At 44.1% G+C, this 18,832-nt stretch overlaps 1 pseudogene; it reads right to left on the minus strand.

The window, feature by feature from the left end:
* Positions 1-4,837: 4,837 nt before the first annotated feature.
* LOC123388005 lies at positions 4,838-18,828 on the minus strand (annotated as a pseudogene).
* Between the last annotated feature and the right edge of the window lie 4 nt (positions 18,829-18,832).

The raw sequence follows: 18,832 nt of genomic DNA on the forward strand, positions 1-18,832 counted from the left end.
TCAGATCGAGAGTCTGAGCAATGAAATATTGGCCTTTGGAAACCTTTCTACGCATTACAGGGCAGCAGAACAAGACTCAGAGCCACCTAGGTCCAAGACTGCTTAGTTAAAATTCCCACTCAAAGTCTGTCCACCCTCCTGAGAGGAAGTTCCTCCGCCTCTGCTTGGACACCTCTGATACCAGGGTCCTCATTACCCTTCCTAGCCCATTTCTACTTCACTGAAACTGGATGTTTAGAAGATGAGCTTCCCCGGCATAATGCCAACCTCTTCTTCCCCATAAAATCCCTGTGTGGTTCCTCCCTCTGCCCTTTGGTGACAAAACGACCAGCATGGAACAGGCGCAAGAAGACAGTTATCACCCAACCCTCTTTCTTTTTTTTTTTTTTTTTTTTTTAAAGATTTTTTTATTTATTTATTTGTAAGAGAGAGAGAGGGAGAGCAAGCACAGGCAGACAGAGTGGAAGGCAGAGTCAGAGGGAGAAGCAGGCTCCCTGCAGAGCAAGGAACCCGATGTGGGACTCGATCCCAGGACGCTGGGATCATGACCTGAAGCCGAAGGCCTCTGCCCTGAGCCACCCCTCCCCCCCACCCTCTTTCGTAGGGCCCTACCTCCTCCCACCAGCCAGCAATTCTCCTCCAAGATCACTTAAATGGTATGGTTGCCATTCTATTCCACAGACCCTACCTGCCTACCTGTTGTGTACAGCTGACATGGCTCTCCATGTAGTGATGAATATGGAGGTGGGTAGGACACCTGTGTCCTCTGACAGGCTAAAGACCAAACACATGAAAGACTGTGGATTAAGAGATAGGACGAAATGTATCAGTTAGCTATTGTTGTGTAAAAAACCACCTCAGAGCTTAATGACTAAAAACAACTCTTAATTATTGTTCATAAATCTACCAGCCAGTTCTGTTGATCTGGGGCATATCCATCCATGGATTCACTCATGCACCTGCAGTTAGCTGGTGGGCTCGGTGAGGGCTGGCTGGTGATGGATGGTCCCCCAAGATTGGCAGGCCAGCAATTGGCTAGCTGTTGGCTGAGTGGCTAGGGTGATTGGGTCCCATGTCTATCCCACAGCAGGGCTAGCCCAGGCTGTTCTCACAGCAAGGAGATGGGCTTCTAAAAGAGTGAGCAGGAACAGGAAGGCCTCCTGGGGCCTCCACTTGGGACTGGCCCCTGCCCCCTCTACCACATGCTGCTAGCCAAATGCAGGTCACAGGCCAGCTAGGTCCCGAGGGAGTGGGGAAATGGATCCCTCCCATGCCCAGTCGCATAGGGAAGGGTAGCCATCAGGAAGGGAGGAGAAAGGAGCCATTTTTGGTTGCATACCTAAGGAGTGTGTAAGCCATGGCAAAAAGTGAGAAGCCCCCCTAACACAGTATCTAGAGAAGACACTGAGACCACAAGATCGAGTAGAAAGAAGTGGGTTCTGCTTGGTTTTTGGACATAAAAACACTTTTCAGGGTTTGTTTGTTTGTTTGTTTCCTTCAGATTAGGACAGTAATATTTGACTCCCATATAATCCATCCACGAAATCAGTCACTCGAAGCTGCTGTCATTCAACTGAGCTTCCCACCTTCTATGGGAGCTACTTTGAAAATTGGAAAAAACTGAATTGTAAAAAACTGTGGGTTTAAATGCATGAAAGTGCCAAGGCAGGAAGTGAAAAAAAAAAAAAATGGACGCAACGTACGTATATAGTGGACACACTTGGGAACATCTCCCCAACTCACTAAGCTCCCTCTTCCCTGACCCTTGGGGTCAGTTAGGGCTCCCTGTGGCTATATTTTCCCTGTGTAATACCTCCCTCAACATTCCTGATTGGATGACCGGGAGTAGACGCCTGATCTGGACCAATCAGATTCTTCCCTTCTGGGTAACAGAGACTCTGGTCAGTCTTCCATGGTCCTGTGCGATCTTGAGGACTGAAGAACAGTCAAGACCAAGAGGAGAAGGAAGAGTAGGGCAGGCACCCAGAGTGTATGGGGACCGGGCCAGGCAAGAGAGGCTCTTGGCACCATTGAGGCCTGGCCATGAGCCCCACGTCCTTAGGAAGTCTGCCTCCTTACAAAAAGTCCCCCTTTTTGCTTAGGATATTCCAAAAAGAAGACATAGGGACCAGAGAAATCAAAGTGTGAAGAAGCACAGGCTGGTGGAGCCCCATGCAGCTCAGGTCCAGAGAGGTGGGGGCAGCAGGGAGCCTGGGAGCTGGTCCCTGGGTGGACCAAGAAGGGCCTTGCGGGACGGTGGATGTAGTCTGTGAGTCCCGGTAGGGCTCAAAGATGTGGGGAGGGATCTGGCAAGAACAGCTTCCCAAAAGCAGCCAAGGGAGGGAATAAATGGGGCTGGGTTCAGGAGAAACTACCTATCCATGGGACCACAGCTCCAGTTTGAAGTCTGCACATTTAAATTGTTATGTGTGATACAAACCACAAAGCAACAAACACACAGAAGTGTGAGCAAAATTAAAGGCACAGAACAAGTGGAGAAAATACGGTACAGGTCAGAACGATATTCTCATTAATGCAGTAAACTCTCTGAACAAACCCTCGGGGTAATATAGCCCATAGGAAGACAGGCCAAGTACAGTCTCCAAAAAAAAAAACACAAATTACTCCTAAAATTTAAACAAACAAACAAAAAACTTTGACATAACAATAGTAATAAAAGCACATTTAAAACAAGACCCCAGGGTGCCTGGGTGGCACAGTCAATTGAGTGTCCAGCTCTTGGTTTCGGCTCAGGTCATGATCTCAGGGTTGTGAGATTGAATCCCTTGTTGGGCTCTGTGCTCTGTGCTCTGTGTTCTGTGCTCTGTGCTCAGTGGGGAGTCCATTAGAGATTCTCTCTCCCGCTCCCCTCGCCCCCTCCTTCAGCTGGTCGTCTTTCTCTCTCTTTCCTCCCCACTCTCTCTCTAAAATAAATAAATCTTTTTTTAAAAAAATTTAAAACCAGGGGGCGCCTGGGTGGCTCAGTGGGTTAAGCTGCTGCCTTCGGCTCAGGTCATGAGCTCAGGGTCCTGGGATCGAGTCCCGCATTGGGCTCTCTGCTCAGCAGGGAGCCTGCTTCCCTCTCTCTCTCTCTCTCTGCCTGCCTCTCTGCCTACTTGTGATCTCTCTCTGTCAAATAAATAAATAAAATCTTTTAAAAAAAAAAATTTAAAACCAGATCCCATGGCTCATCTCCCAACTGATACTTTCCTTCAAGATATTACTTTACACCAAAAAAAGGGTGCAGGAAACTGGCTCTCCCACACACGGATAGCCCCTCTCTGAGTGCAGTTTGCAAATAACTCAAGCCATCTATCTGCTCAGGGCAGCAAGGTTGCGGTGCCCCACCCAGATCCCTGTGTCCTTCTGCCTTAGGGCCCAAGGGGCTGCCTCCAATGCCACACCTCACTTTCTCTCCTCCTGGGGGCTCTTTTTGGCTTTTAGGGTCCCCTTGCCCACACTTGGGGCTGACTGGAAGCGAAGGGAAATTAACACAACCTGGGAGCAGCCGGTCACAGACACAACAAATGCTCAGAGAGCCCAGGACTTGGCTTCCTGCTAAGGTGGGATAAGTCTGACGTCTTACATTGGCCCCCAGCATCGAAAGAGAGATTCGGCTCCAGCCACCCACAGCAGATCAGCTTCTTGGAGTCCCTCACTGCTAATCCCATTCCCCACTCCCATATCAGGGTTTCCTTCACTTACCAAATAAGCTACTTTCCCTGGAATCCTTGCCTCAAGGGAACCCAGGCATACCATAACCATCGACTTGATGGAGACAGTCATGAAGATGTACAAAGACCTAACCACTGGGCTGTTCAAAGAGGGCTCTTTTATAGCAGAAAATACAAATGAATCCACCCAGAGGTCTTGGTTAAATAAGTCCTGCCATATGCATGCAATGATTAACTTCTTGGACATGAAAAATGCAATAAATGTTATAGAAAAGTGTGGGGAGGGCATTCCCAGTAGAGTGAAGTGAGAAAGAGAGTTGAAAAGTGCTAGATATGCTTGGTGTAGCTGCAGTATTTTGTAAGTAAACACATTTGCCAAAATAGCAACTGAAGTTATTGCTGGGGAACAAGATTACCAGATTTTCATTTTCTTGTGTATGCGTGCACCTCTGTTTTTCTAATTTGTCATAATCATGGTTTATTTTTACAATCAGTACATGTAGCCCCCCGAGAAATGCAACAAAAATGAAGAGAAGAACACCTAAGAGATATAATTTATGAGAATTTATTACTATTTTCAATTGTTCAAAACATCAGAGAAAATACACTTGTGAGACACTCTGCTTCGGGTTTTTCTCAAATGAGATCCATTTGCCACAAACATTGATTAACCTCTTGAACACACCATTCATCAATTTCACACATCATTCTTTCCCCTAAAGTCAGAAAAGATCAGACAGGGTTCATTTATTTCAAGTGCAAGGCCCTATGGCCCTGGAAATAAACAAATGTATCCTTCTTTAAATACAAGTGCCTTCTGCGAAGCACAAGCTTAAGTTAGGACCTTAAGTTAGGATGGCAACATTCACAAAATTTCCAGAAGCCAGACGATAATGTTAGAACCATCTTCCCGGGTTGCAGGCTGGGGATGTGGGAACCTCTGAAACCTGTGCTCCCCAAACAGTCCTCACTCCTAAGTAAGAAAATTAATGCAAAGTGCAGGAAGGACCTGTCTGACCCTCTGGCAAGTCATTTGAATGAGGACAAGAGTAGTCCAGATTAACAATACTAAAGGGGGCAGAAACCTTTCAAGATCTCTACCTGTAGGTGTGACTACCAATTAGATTGTTTTTATTTTGAAAAACCACTCAGGGATATCTCACTCCGGGCTAAGCATTAGTTTAATAAGCAGAATATGAATTTAACATTGTGTCTAGTTGCAACTTTGGGTCAACTCACTCCCCACCCCCCCTTCTCAGTGTGCCTTGGATTTATGAGATTTCTTAACTCGTCCTTTCTTTCCAAAGCACTTCCGGCAGCCCCAGGCGCAACATTTATAAGCAATGAAGACAACACCCAGCACAATGGCCAGGAGGAAGCCGATCACGTCCAATGAGTGGTACTGGTACCAGGTGAGATCATGGGCTGCTGGGCGCAGGTGTGGGGCCCCCTTGTGCCTCATCACGAACTCCACCCAGAACACAGCCAGGTCCAGGGGCTCGATGGGGCGGTCCTTGTGCAGCCTGGACAGACGCATGATGTTCTCCTTATAGCTAAACATAGAGACAGTTATGTGAGTGTCTGGAACATTGGTCTCAATGAACCATCCTCCCTTTAGGCTCGCTATGTTTGGGAAGGCTAACCTTGGCAGAGGAAATGAGTTTCCATTATAGACAGAAAATGCAAAACACACACACACACACACACACACACACACACACACACTGGTCTTTATCTCTGAAACTTAAAAAAATGTAGAAAGAAAACTGGAGGCCAAAATTATGATACGAAATTATCTGAATCTTGCTTCCTCCTGTCTTTTTTTCTTTTTCTTGATATTTCTGTAGGAAATTAGATACTTTTTTACAATAAGAGAAAGAAATAAAAGGGTGTGTCAGAAATTATGAGCGGTTCTCCTTTTCACAGAGTTAAACAATCCCATCTAGTCAAACCAGAAGCGGTTTGGAAGTGCCTTCTGCAAGGGGGTGGCCTACTTCCGCATTGGTGACAACCACACCATCCAAGTCTAGCGTTAGCACGAGGCTGCATCTATGCAGCCTGCTCAACAAAACAGATTTTTGTTGATTTGGGGCAGTGTGGCTAGCTGAATCAGAACATTTAAATCCAAACTGGGTTCAATGCTTCGACCCTTAGTGTGGATGCTCTAGAAGAAGAAAGAGACCGAGGAGGAGGGGGACAAAAGGGAAAGGAGAAGAAAGACCAGAGTAAGACACTCTTCCTCAGGAGCGATTATGATAACGGGCCTGTCATTATATTTGGACACATTATTGTACTGTGTAATCATATTTGGCCATAAGTCTTATTAAACATCTTCCTTTTATGTGTATCTTTTCTTAAAAAGATAGATTTTCTAGAACTTTCCTTCATTCATCCACCATTTACTGAGTGCCGGTTATGGCCTGGTTGCATCATCTGGTGTTCAGAAGGTTTCCATTTGTCTTTATTTCCTGTCCCAGCTTGGCATGCTGGGAACATGGAGATTCACAGTTAGGCAGAGATGACTCCCAAGCAAATAGATGAAGTTCGCTGGTAACTCAAGCTTATTGATGAAGGATTTAAAAATAAATAAGAGAAGTTCCACCAAGTCATTTGTAGGCTCCAGGTCGTTTTCTGTACCACCCAACAGAAGATCAAAATTGTACTACTAATGCATATCTCCAGAACGAGTTTTGTCGACACGGGGAGAGAAGTCAGGTTTTCCCTGCCTTCAACGTGGCAGTAGTACGGCTGCTGGGCTGTCAGAAGAGGCCCATCAGAATGGAGGGATGCCACCCGCTGCTCTGGGCATGCTGGGCATTTACCCATGGGGGAGCGGGTTTCGTTGACTTTTCTTTTTCATCCATTGGCGCCCCATTTTCCCCTTTTTCTTTGCCCAGGCTCACCATGTCACCCCGCGCGGTGTCCCATCCCGTCTGAACACATTCCAGTCTTTTCACATCTGACCCTCGAAATGACATCTCTTTCAAAATGAAGCAACTACGGGTCAAGACTCCTGACATTCTCACAGACACACACACGCGTGTACAGGCACTCACATGCACACGTTAATTGTTGGATCAAGTCCACCCCTGGCCGTCACTTCTTCCCATAAGGTTTTGGCCAGCCTGTTTGTTACTAAGGAATGTGACAGCAATACAATAAATGTCATGCAGAGATCATTTGATCTGATAGCTTTGCCTCTCGAATTGTTTTCAGAGCCACATTTAAACAGACTTATCTTTGCTTTTATTATAAGCCTTTGTCTGTGATATCACATGACCCCATCCCATTTATAAATCCCCATGATTTATAAATCAAAGTTTATACTTTGATTTATAAACTTTTGAAACAAAGTTTCTCCTCCCGGGCTTTGGTGCTAGAGAGAGCTGTCCTTCTAAGGACAGCTGTCCTGGTTTATTTTTATCTTATGGACACTATGCTTCTTATAATGGAATATTTCTCTCTGCAGGAACTCACAGATTAGATGTCTACTTGGTGACTGTATTTTTTAATAAATTGAAGTTTTAATCCTACTGAGGGAAATAATATTTAAAATCATTTCAAAGATAATAGGAATTAAATAATAGGAATTAATGCATTCTTTTATAAAATGAATAATAATAATCCCCAAATCATCTTACTTATAAATTGAGTTTTTATGTGTTTATTTTCACATTTGAATATTGCTGTGAATGAGATGGCCAAAATACAGGTAGTATCCCTCTGTACCTTTTCTCTTACCTTTTGTCACTGATGACAGTTTTCAGGGCATTTGCTAAATCTTCGGAAGTCATTTCCAGGACGTTCAAGGTCACTCCAGCCCCCCGGGTCTCCATGCGCTTTGCATTGTCCATTTGATCACCAAACAAGGGAAGCATCACCATTGGAACTCCGTTGCAGATTCCCTCATATATGCCATGGGAGCCAGAATGTGTGATAAAAGCACGAGTCTTCGGGGTGACCTGAGAGGCAAAGCAGGGAGGGATGTTAGGAGTCGAGTCAGCGAGTTTCTCAGTCTAACACTGTCTAGGTTCTGAAAGCCTCAGTGCCATCCACATGGGGCTCCTCAGCAGAAGTCTGCTGAGGAAAAATGTGGGTTGAGATGCCCCACTGGATAAAAGGCAATGTGGAATACTCTGGCCATAATATTTTCCAGCTAAATAATCCTTTAGAACAGCCCTGCACAAGCCACTTTGTTAATTTCACTTGGGTTTGACCTACACACCACATGCTGCCTATTGGGTCCATGGTCAAACGAGTGAGACTGATACAAAGCGAAGGTCAAGCAAAGCTTTATTTCGCACCAAGCATCAAGAATCAAACTGACTGGCCAGGGCCATCTCTTGCAAAGAGGCGACATCTCTCTGCCTTACAGACTAGCTTTTAAGGGCAAAGGCCATGTGGTTGGACCTGGCCACGCACAGGTGGCAAATGAGATTGTAACACACAGAGAAAGCTGCACTGCACAATCATGCTAGGTCACACAAAAGTGACTAACTGAACCAACTGAATTACAATGTACCCTGTAGTAGATATTTGAACTAGCCTATCACCTTGGTCAGAATTGACGCCCAAAAGGCAGGGCCTACTCTCCTTGGTAGCTAGCGAGACAATATGCACCCCCACTGATTGGATACCTCCACCTGGCCTGACCCACCCTTGTATTTGGGCTTTGTTACCTGGGACTAGTTTCTGGGACTTGTTTTTAAGTAAGTCCCCTCGGGGAGAGGAGGAGAGGGACAGTTTAAGTTTTACTGTATAAACAACAAAGTCACTCAAGGTCATAGTTTAATGGATGGAATCGCTCTGGCTCAATAGGCTCTTACATTGCCCACATACCAAGCAGATCATTTTGGGGCAGCCACTTGACAAGTATTGTATTCTTCGCAAGATTTGGTGGTGGCGTGCCAGTATACCGCCACAGGACCTTGCAGAAACAAGAACAGAGTTTAAGGAACACAACAATTCAGAAACATCCGTGTAGTAGCTGGAAGGCGGCATCCTCTGAATGAACATAACCTTGGCGCGAGGCTGGGGAGGTATTGTGACTAGGAAGGCTTTGGGGACTGGTAACACTCTGTGTATTTATGCAAATTCATCAAGCTGTACAGTTATGATTTTTGCACTTTTCTGCACTTCAAGGGGAAGTTTACTTAACAAAGTGAGTGAATGTAGAATTAGAGAAGCAAAAATATAAGAAATGAATCCAGCAGCTTTTTGTGGAAATACTCCGACGTAATATGAAGAAACACTACTATCCCGTACATTATCCTGTTGACTTTATTTTTAAAATAAATTCTCCTTGAAGCATGTGACACTTGATCTTGGGGTTGTGAGTTTGATCCCCAGGTTGGATATAGAGATTACTTTAAAAAATAAAATATTTACAAAATAATTAGTTAACAAAATAAAATAAATTCTCCTTAGTACACTTTTGAGTTTCTTAGAGAAAATGAGACCTTCAAGTGAAGTAGACCATGGTTTAAGAATAGTTGAGAGTGACATGGCAAAAAGAATTTGGGATTAATAATTGAGAAGTAGCAGGGAAGCCCAAACCAGAAGTCCAACTGATAGGATTAACATCGATACTTAGAAGTCTGGGGTTCCAACTTTTGGGAAAATAGAATTGTATGGAATCTTCTTACTGTCTGAGGTATTTTGCCCAAGGCATCAGCAATTTCCATAGCTTTCTTCTCGGGAATCTCTGAGACCATGGAGCCCAAAGAGAAAACCACAATTCCATGTTCTCCAGAAGCATTAACATAGGCTTCAAATTCCTAGAACCATAAGAGAAATTTCCAATTAATTTTTTTCTCACCTTCTTTGGGAACTGCATACATTCACCTATGAATCAGATGTCTTCATCTTAAGAATGTGATTAAATGTGTGTGTGTGTGTGTGTGTGTGTGTGTGTGTTAGAGATACAAAGTATTAGTGCATGTTACAGCCTTCCCTCCCCCACCTACTCCCTTCCAAAGGAGGAAGGCTCCTTGCAGATCCGGTTGTCTCCTGGGTTCTCCTCTTCTTCTTTGATTTGCAGAATCCAGGTAGTATGCTAATTTTCCAAAGGAAAAGCAACCAGAGATAAGACCAGATCCACTTCCCAGGGGCTTCAAGCAGCCGGGAGGGTCTTGGAAGAAAGCAGGCTTTCAGGAAGGGGACTAAAGGAAAGAGCAGAAGGCAATAGGAAGGAGGGAACGGTAAATACGGTAAATACGCATCACAGAGAAGGGAGAGCGGTAAATACGCATCACAGAGAAGGGAGAGCACGGTTTAGCAGATCCGTGAAGGGAGATCTTGGGCAGGAGGAAAGCTGTCCAAGGAGGATTTCAGAAAGCTTTCTGCAGACTCTAAAAGTCCTGTACCACCCCTTTAAGAAAAGCTACGGTAAAGATGTGTATTATTTTCCAAGGCTTCTACAATATTCCTTTTACGTTGAAAGAATGAATGAAGCCCAAGGAGAAAAGCAAATAGTGTTGAAGATAAAGGCAAATAAGTGTATGAAGATCTCATGGTTAAGAAAAACCTCAAATAGCCAAGACAGCCTGTAACAATACTTGCTTCCCCACAGCCCACAGCAGAGTCTTCCACATGCCAGGCAATACGCTGGGGTGATTAGGGATTATACTCACGTCATCTCAGGGCTGAAACTTAACCAATCAACCTGGCAATTTCCCACTTTTCCTGGAGAAGAGCTTTCTGAAGAGTGTTAGTCAACTTTCCTGCCTCAGCAAGAACATACAGAAGGTTACCTGAATCTTTCTTTGCCAGCTTCGTAATGGACAGTAAAAAGCAAAATATTTCTCCCTAGGTATGAGAGATACAAAATAGGACAGAAAACCTTGCACCAGGATCTGAGCCCCTTCTGCATAGTTCAGAGGGGGTCACGGGAATGCGAGCAAACCCTGAGTACCAAAATCACCTGTGGGAAGGATAAACAAGAACCCACCCAGCACGTGACCCCCACAGAGTGTTCCTGTCCCATTCCAGAAACGGATCCCTTCTAGCAATATATCTATCCCCATCATTTAAGGAAGATTGCAAGTAAGGCTGTTCTGATGCCTCCAAACAAGATCACTATTGTGCATTTCGGTCTTGGCCATGTAAGGATGAAACTCAAGACAAAGCAATGGGTCTTGCTTCTGAAGAAACTTCTGGGTCAGATGACTCAAGGAATAAGGAATGAACTGTGAGTGGTTTTCTAGTCAATAATGAACCTTACAACTACTAGAAAGTGGACAACCCATGGTTCTTTTGGATGAAGCAGGGGGATAGGATCTTCGGAAATGTCTGCATGTATAAGGGTGAGAGACTGTGATGGCTAGGACCCCACTAGTAAGCACAGTTCACAGATTAGAACCTATCAAGCCTCTGCCCCTAAAGTCAATAGGCCATAGAGATGGATGTCAGACAGAAGCTCTGAGAGGAAGCAACAAAAAGATGATCCAACCAGAACAGCAGCATTACCTTCAGTGTGGAAACCGGGGGAACCTGGAGTCAAGAGTGGTGGCTGTGTCCCCAGGAAGAGAGGAAGGATGTACCCAGACTCAACCCTCAGCAATAATTTCAGCCCAGCCTGATCTGGCCCCAACCTTCAAAGCCAACTCCAGGGTACTGTGGTCTTCAGAAAACATACATACATACTCGGGTATACACACAGGCAAACACCTGTATGCACACATGTGTGGGGACACACACACGGAGGGGCAATTCCACGTAGAGGAAACAGAGGAGGTGTGAGTGTGTCAATTTCCCCCCAACTGTAGGTTATTCATCATCTAATGAACTCCCCTAGAGTCTTCCAAATGGTTTTATATGTTTCCCAAGAATGCGAAGGACATTAATGAGACTGTGTGATGTGCTGGGTTTTGCTCAGAATTGAGGGGTTTCCTCAGATATGGGACTTTCAGTCCCGTTCAAGCCAGAATGCTGGGCACTCTGGGTGTGACATGGAGAGGACATCCCACAAGGCTCACCACACATGATTTTAAGAGATTTCTTTCAGGTTTGGTTCAGAGCATGACCAATAATGCCCAAACACACTGCCAAAGCCCTCCTCAGATGTGAGCCCCAGATTGGTCCCCCCCCCCTCTAGCTCTCTCCAAGGCCTCCGGCCTCCAGTGGCTGTGTCCTAGCCTTCTCCACTGGGCTCATCTGAGAGGCCAAGGAGGCCAGCATCATCCCCTCCACCACATGCTACATTTCTGGCCTATGACCAAAACATCCTAAAGATGGTTTTCCTGAAGTCCCTCCTCCCCAGGATTATACCACATCCTTCTTTCCTCAGAAAGACAGCTCATCTCCAAGTACCTTTTGAACTCTTCCTTTTGAGTGAAAGTAAGCAGCTCACCTCACTTGCTGGGACCTTCCCTCTTCTGTGAAACCCATTCTTACTTTAAGCCTAACTACAAAGGTCCACATCTGGTTTCCCCTCCTTGTACACTGTCCCACACCCACTCAGCACCCAGTGGGGTGTGATTATCATAAAATGGAACCCACAGGTCCATAAACACCCAAAGGTACACAGCAAGACTAAAGTTTAAATATCACGGAAGTTCATGTACAGATCACAGAAGGGCAAACTGCAGAGATTGTATTGTCACACCCAAAGCCTCGCCTGGGCCAGGTCTTCCAGAATTCAGCCATGGTGAGGTCCACACCCTGCTTGGCAAAACTTCCCCAAACATGGCCCTGACTTCACAGACTGTAGAGTGGCCAAAGAGTGATGCGACAGGTTAACGAAAATAACCCTCAATTCCCACACCTGTTATCCCTTCCAAAAAGGACGAGGCCCCCTCTGAAGTGAGAGCACTTGCTTACCGTTGAAGGCTGTAACCCAGGTTCTAACTTTTGCTGAGAGTTCAGTATTTTGAGTTCTAGGCTTTTATTAGATTTTCTCTTCCCATATGTCATCTGTTTCTCCAAATCCTTGGTAAGTACTTAGCATGTTGGAAAACTTGCTTTTATCACTATGCATTCAGAACCATGGACAAAGACTGCTGGCTTCTGGGGCTCACCAGTCCTTCTTCTCCTCGCCATCATCAAGTCTCTGTTTCCACTGACCTTCTGTTTGGCTGTTTCCCTCAGACTCAAAATATCTGGATGGATATCATCTCTGAATACTCACACATTCACAAAGACGGTCTCTCACCCTGAGCAGGGAAAGACATCTTGGAATCCTTGAGCTTTGCTCTCAGTGTTGTCCTACTATCTTTTATCTGCCAGGTATCCCAGATATGCCCAACAGCAGGTGTGCCTTCCATTTGGACTCTCTTTATCAGCTAAAGATTGTATCTCTATTCTTGAAGTTCAGGACTTTGACCAAGAGCACTGGGACAGGGACCATCTCCACACGAGTAATGGAAGCATAGAAAAGCATTCTTTAATTACCCAAGGGGAGAAAAGAAAATAAATAACAACTTGTCAAACCACCAAAAATCAGGAAAAGGGAAAATGACCAAGTAAAATAAAAATAAACTGGCATAATTAGAATCAAATCTAGCAATTGTTAAATTAAGTGCAAACAGGCAAAAGTCTCCTGACCAGGTTACAAATATCAGCTCTGTGTTTAAAAAGAAGAAGAAGAATTAAAAAAAGCTTGAAGACAAAGGGTACAAAAGAGGCACTAAGGAAATGTAAACAAGATAGTGAAGGAACGGTAATATTAACATCAAAAAAGTGGAATTTCAAATTAAAAATATTAAGTAGGACAGAGAGTGTTGCTGTCCAGTACAGGTTACAAAGACATTCTCACACAAGGCTTGCTTGCACCAAATGAGGCAGCAACCTAGACATAGTCATTACAATTCAGCACTTAGACAAATTTCTGACAAAGAAAATATATTGATAAATGATACCAAAGCTGTGATATTGAGAAAGACGGTAGACAAAGTTCTGTAGCCCTTCTTAGTATACATCCTAAAGTAAAGAAGGAAATCATTTAAATAAATAAAGACTATTTGCCAAAAAACAATGGCAAATATGACACAAAATGATGAAATGAAAATCAATCTTCATTACAATCAGGAACAAGACAAGAATCCTTGCGATTGTCACAATTATTCAATTGTTTTTAAGGATTCTAGTGAATTCAGTAAGATCAGTGCCGGGCATAGAATTCAGAACAGAAGGATCCATATTTTCTTGATTGATGAAAGTCTGCATACTGTTTTTTTTTTAAACTATGAAATCAATATCTTGATTAGGCTGAATTTTGATTTGGGCCTGATCAGTGAGTAGATAACCAGGTACAAACAGAAATGGGAAAAACTATCATATTCACAAGAGTGATCAAAAAGAAGTGTAAAAATACTTAAGAAAAGCTGAACAAGAAAGGAATAGAAAAATATGAAGGAAACTACAAAGTGTCCTTGATCTTTGGTAAGGTAACATTAGAAGTAACTATAAGAAGGGCAAGGCCCTGGAGTATAAACTTCAGTTTTCTTCCTAGGAAACAAGATTACATGGTTAACAGAATAACCTGTGGCATGTAAATACCGTGAAACATGGGTGCAGTTCAAAAAAATAGATAGAATATTTAGAACCAAAATGATACCCATGACATATTTATAAGGGAGCCATGGGGGTATATTATTACCCTTTTTTTCGTAAAACAAGCAAAAAAAAATCAACACAAATACATGTTTCTCTTTGTGTATGCTATAAGAGAATGGTCCAGTTTCATTCTTCTGCATGTGGCTGTCCAATTTTCCCAACACCATTTGTTGAAGGGTTTGTCTTTTTCCATTGGATATTCTTTTCTGCTTTGTTGAAGATTATTTGACCATAGAGTTGAAGGTCCATTTCTGGGCTCTCTGTTCTGTTCCATAGATCTTTGTATCTGTTTTTGTGCCAGTACCATGCTGTCTTGGTAATCACAGCTTTGTAATATGGCCAAAGGGCATATGAAAAAATGCTCCAGACAACTTGCCATTAGGGAAATACAAATCAAAACCACAGTGAGACTCCACTTCACAACAGTTAGAATGGCTAAAATTAACAAGACAGGGAACAACAAATGTTGGCGAGGTTGTGGAGAAAGGCGAACCCTCTTTGCACTACTGGTGGGAATGCAAGCTGGTGCAGCCACTCTGGAAAACAGTATGGAGGGTTCCTCAAGAAGTTTGAAAACAGAACTAACTTATGACCCAGCAATTGGCTCTACAGGGTATTTACCCCCAAAATACAGATGTAGTGAAAAAGAAGGGGCACCTGCACTCCAATGTTCATAGCAGCAATGTCCACAATAGCTAATCTGTGGAAGGAACAGAGATATCTTTCAACGGATGAATGGATAAAGATGTGGTCCATATATATAATGGAATATTACTCAGCCATCAGAAAGGATGAAACACCCACCATTTACATAGACATGGATGGAGCTGGAGGGGATTATGTTGAGTGAAATAAGTCAGGCAGAGAAAGACAATTGTCATATGGTTTCATTCATATGTGGAACATAAGAAATATTGCAGGATTATAGGGGAAGGGGAGGAAAAACTGAATAGGAAGAAACCATAGAGGGGAGACAAACCATCAAAGACTATGGTGGGGGCACCTGGGTGGCTCAGTGGGTTAAAGCCTCTGCCTTCGGCTCAGGTCATGATCTCAGGGTCCCTGGGATGGAGCCCCGCATCGGGGGTCTCTCTGTCCTCAGCAGGGAGCCTGCTTCATTCTCTCTCTCTCTCTCTCTGTGCCTGCCTCTCTGCCTACTTGTGATCTCTGTCAAGTAAAATAAATAAAATCTTAAAAAAAAAAAAAAAAGACTATGGACTACGGGAAGCAAACTGAGGGTTGTGAAAGGGAGAAGGGTGGGAGGGTGGTGGGGGGTAACAGGGGTGTTATGGGCATGACGGAGGGCACGTGATCTGATGAGCACTGGGTGTTATACAGGAATCACTGAACACTATCTCAAAAAGTAATGAGGGGTACTATACGCTGGATAATTAAATTCAATTTTAAAAAAAATCACCCAAGAAAAAGGGGGAAAAATACATATGTTTGTATGTAACTGTAGGAGGATAAAGAACTGGGGGGGAAGTTACTGCGACGGGCCCTATCTGGTTGAACTAGTCCTCAGTTTTCACACAACCCTTTTGTGGTTTTTTTTTCATTCATTCCTTTAAACAAACATTTGGCAAGTGCTAATTATATGCCCCAAGATGCTGATATTTACCCAACACCAATCGTGTGCAGACCCACTGCCAGGTGTGTTTTGGTGGGGTACAGAAATGGGCAGCAGTGGTCCCCCTGTCCCCACATATATTGAAGAGACGGTCAATAAACAAATATTTAAAATGAGATGATCAACGGTACTTGATGTGCTATGAAGGAAAGAGCATAGGATCCTTAATCTTATCTTATTCAAGACTTCTTCAGGTTTTTTTTTCTTTCACTCCCTGAAAGAAGTGACATTACAGCTGAGCTGAAAGCAGCCCAGAAGGACAGGACATCATGCTCAAGGGTTCCTGAACTGGGGAAAGATTTTGGAAATGTCCCAGAAATAGAAAGAGAAGGCCAGTGTTAACCGAGGGGATAAACCCATGCAGATTTACAAGAAAGTCCCTTTCCATTCTTGGAGTGGGAATTTCTATTGTATGCCAAAATGCACATCTCCCCAACAAGTTTTAACATTTCAAAGTAAATGTGAAACACAATTGTTTTCACACTTGGATCCCTATTATAATGATACCAAAAAAATTTTCCCTCTTTATTCCACTCTAACTTCGACCCCATCGCTTGACTAGGGTCTCTTCTTTGATCTAATGATGTGACCACTGGTTTTGGTAATATTTCACCTTTTCCCCTATATATAAAGAGAATTATTAGGGTACTGATTTTTTATAACATGAGGTAATTCTCATTTTTCTTTCCAAAAAACCCAACACCATCCCTCCTTTTTTTTCTTTACCAGACCCACCCCATCAACACTAAAAACTTACTTATTCTCCAACAGGCCTTCCTCGGGGTGTCAGATTCTCTTACTTGCTTGGGAGACTATGAAAGGGGTCACCAGATCCTCTTCTTCACATTATGGGGGAGGAATAAGAGCCCCACAGAGGGGATCTTTTTGGTCATGCCTAGCAATGGTCTGGAGGCTCCTGGATGTTCATTATCTCAAGTGGTGTTTTTTTCTCTTCTGCTATCTAAAGTTTCTCCTTGCCGTGACAATGGACTTCTGACCTCAATTTAAAGAGGTGGAGTCCCACCACGTCAGAGTCCTCCCCTGGGAATAGATTCAGTGCTTCTCCCATTTGGTGGGTTGGAATATGTCCCCGTGACCCATTTTCTGTTGAACCAGACTTTAGCCCCCTCCTACGCAACACCTGCACACCCGTACCTCCCGGGCTACCCCAGTGAATCTAACCCAACCCTAATTACTTTGCAAAACCTAAACTGAAAATGCCCCCCACTTTCTGAAATTTGCTTTCATCCCACCCTCCTCCTTGAAAGAACCTCCTCTTTCCCCCACTCCCCTCAGTACTGACACGAAGATTTTCTCCTTGTTACTTTATTCTGTGCCACCTTCCACTGAGAATTGGAATGTAGGATTGTAAAATGCTACTTTTTTTTTTTGCATACCTTCATTTCCCCTGCTGCAAATGGGAAAAAAAATTCATCATCAGCAAGTCATTTGCAAGAATTGCTGAAACTCAGGCAACCTTTCTTTTCCCCCAGCGGGCCCAGAATCTTGATTGCCCCCCCTGATTTAATTTTATAAAACTCATTAGAACGAGAGAAGGGAAGGAATCACAGAAAGCCCCAGCTTTACTATCACGAATATCTAGCCCCACTAGCGGATCTTTTTACCACCCAAGAAACCCACACAAAAGGCAACTTTTATCCATCCATTGATCAGGATCACCTATAGACCCAATCAAAGAATTATTTCAGTCAGTCTCTCAAAACCCTTGTGGTTCCTGCAACCTGACCCAATCAATGGCCCACCAAGGTTTTGCCATCCACTGCAGATTTTGGTAATTGCTTCTAATTGTAACGAACCTCCCCTAACACCCGTTGTTCTGTGCTTTATATCGATATTTAAAACCTTTGTCCCACATACACTAATTGATTACTGTTTGTTGGAGCCGCACAAAGGAAAAAAAACGCCCAACAGTATAGTTCCTCTTCACCCTAAATTTGTCCTATAACAAAGAACCAACCCCCAGAAAGAGGATGCCCGCCTAAGACTTCCTGACGTGTAAATTTTAACACAAGCCAGCCAGACCTGGGATGATATTTCTTTGTAAGGCGGCAAGCAAACCTAACAGACAGGGTCGCCATTTTTGAGACCTATGTGTCAGCATGCTCATATGGGTCATATATCCAGGGGGGCAAGTTTTCATATCCACTTAGTCCAAAGTCCCCTTGCACATCGGATCTAAGCACTTGCTATTAAAGTTCCCCCCTCAAATCACCACGACACACCTCGGACAGTTGGGGGGTTTTTGCCGGCAAACAGTTTGATCCCACCAACAAAAAAAACCATGTTGGGCATGATGGTCCTGGAGTAGCCTTGACAAAGTCCACTTCTGATAATCCAGACAGATGCAAGATCTCACAGGTCCTGGACAGTACAACATCTTTCTGAAGGACCTTCTGAGTCAAGTGCTCCATACGGTGGAATAAAAAACCACTTGCACATAAATCTCTCTGACAAGAAAATGAGCATGTTCTTCACCCGTGGTAAAAGGTCATGTGATCTGAGTTAAGGGACAGAGCCCTGGGCACATAAGATGGTGGGTTGGGGCACTGAGTACCTTGAAAATCTAGGCCACACGGCAGCGCATTCAAGAAGAACACAGCAGGCAGACCCAGGTACAGCGCCACGATGGGGCCACAAGGGAGGAAAGGGTCTGCCAACACGGCATCGAAGCGGCTTTCCACCAGGGAGGCCATAAGTTCCTTGTTGTGCAATAAGTGGGAGCAGGCAGAAAAAATCAGGGCAGAGTCCTCCTTGACTTTCTTGTACGTTTTGACCACACGCTGCAGCAAAGGCTCATTCTCAAAGACACCGTGCCCGAGTTTGATAAAAGCTTCTTCCACGTCCTCCCTTCTGAATGGCACAGGGTACCTCTTCAAGGTGTAGAACGCTCCTTCTTTAATGTGCGGAAGCCTCGGAAGCTAGGACTACCATGTCATGTCCCCTCTGGTGCAGC

Source organism: Mustela putorius, unplaced genomic scaffold, assembly GCF_011764305.1.
Source record: "Mustela putorius furo isolate JIRA1106 unplaced genomic scaffold, ASM1176430v1.1 tig00003869_pilon_pilon_pilon, whole genome shotgun sequence".
NCBI lineage: Eukaryota > Metazoa > Chordata > Mammalia > Carnivora > Mustelidae > Mustela > Mustela putorius.